Source organism: Cariama cristata, unplaced genomic scaffold, assembly GCF_000690535.1.
Source record: "Cariama cristata isolate BGI_N322 unplaced genomic scaffold, ASM69053v1 scaffold25873, whole genome shotgun sequence".
Taxonomy (NCBI): Eukaryota; Metazoa; Chordata; class Aves; order Cariamiformes; family Cariamidae; genus Cariama; species Cariama cristata.
Genome location: NW_009607022.1, coordinates 5,517 through 7,087, shown reverse-complemented (window position 1 = coordinate 7,087; position 1,571 = coordinate 5,517). Strand labels below are relative to the sequence as shown.

General features: G+C 53.7%; 1 protein-coding gene across 1 annotated transcript in view; it reads right to left on the bottom strand.

The window, feature by feature from the left end:
- The window catches only part of LOC104158827 (nephrocystin-4-like), a gene marked incomplete at both ends in the record, with an annotated part of 11,914 nt that overhangs the window by 6,805 nt on the left and 3,538 nt on the right, over window positions 1–1,571 (bottom strand). The gene's annotated exons all lie outside the window — the stretch shown is intronic.

Below are 1,571 nucleotides of genomic sequence, written 5' to 3'. Positions count from 1 at the left end.
GGGACAGGGTACCGGGTGCCGCCAGACAGACATGGGCTCTCATCTCCTGCCATGCCTTCCCGCACCCAGGTCCGGCATCGCAGAAACCACTCCCCTTCAACCCGTTCTGGAGACACTGCACTTTCCAACACCTTATTTCTCTTTTTGCACCCGTTTCCCCACCACCCCCGCTGCTGCCATCCCTTTGCAGACCCTGAGTAGCAGCAGGAACGCTTCTCTGATGGAGAGGGACACGTCAGCCCCAGGGATGGGACCTGGGATCGCGAGACCTCTCCACGAAAGAGCACTAAACTGGCCTGCACACTTTCAAGGTTTTCTTCTCTTCCATCGGCCAGCAGCATCACCAGCAGAACCGGCCTCTCCTCTTCCTACATGATTTCACCTCCTCAAGACCAACCAAACTCACAGCCACAGCTGCACACAGGTATGAATCTCCTTTTTGCCCTGTAAACCCCGTACCACCCTTCCCACAGGGGGACTCTCTGGTATTTTTCCCCCACTTACCCCATTTTCCCAGCCCGCCGCTGACATTATTCCCCTTCCTGCAGGCCACGGTCGCAGTACAGCAGGCACCTGCGCTCCGGGTAATCCTCCCTCATCCCTTCACCACGTTACGCAAGAGACTCCACCTCTAGATTACGGATCAGCATAATATCATGCTGATACAATATAAAAGCACTATATAATGTTTTTCAAAAAAACCAGGGTTTTCATCCCGTCTATGTATTTAGCACGTATAGGCTGAGACAGAAGACACCAGCACCCAGGGAAAGGGCTGTAACCCCCTCACTCAAGCAGCGGCGTTGAGGGATGTACGCTTGACCCCCCCATCCCTGGTAGACGGGGAAGGCAGCGTGAAGGCTCCCACTTACCCCGGGGCATCCACAGCCTCCCCTTAAATGGAAGGAGAGGTGCAGCAGCAAACCGAGAGGTCTCTACCAGCACCCACAATCACCCTCGCAACCTGCTAATTATGGCACAGAGGACGAGGCGATCAGCTCCAGCAAGCAGCTTTGGGATTAACCGCTCTGGCCAAGGGTCATGCCGTGGGAATTGGCTCTGCCGCCGCTCCAGCCAGCGCTCCCCCGGCACCCGGCACAGCCAACTAGATCTGCGTCTGGAGCCCCAAATCTCTGTGGGTCCTTGGGTTTCAGCTTTTTAAAGGAGTTAAACCCAACACACAATTACCCAGCAAGGCTCAGCCCCTCCTTCCACCCCCTCAATACACCTCCCTCTGGCCTGGCACCGGGTCCCACTTTATAAATACCTGGTTTTCCCCCCAGTTTTGTTCTGGACAGCTCTAACAAGAGAGGACATTTGCTGCATTTTCAATGAACATCTTAGTGGGATAATTAGGGCCTTCTAACGAACCCGTGGCCATCGATTCAGAACTAATGGCTTTGGAGCCAAGGGTCTCTGGAGGGGACACTGAAAGGTTTGCTAAGGTGGGTTTAACCTGTAGAAAGGTTAAACTGAAATACATGTAAATGATTGGTAAAGAGTCAATACAGAGACTTCTCCTGGCTTTAAGGTCCAGAGAACGTCAGGCTGAAGCTCCCAGAAAAACCTCA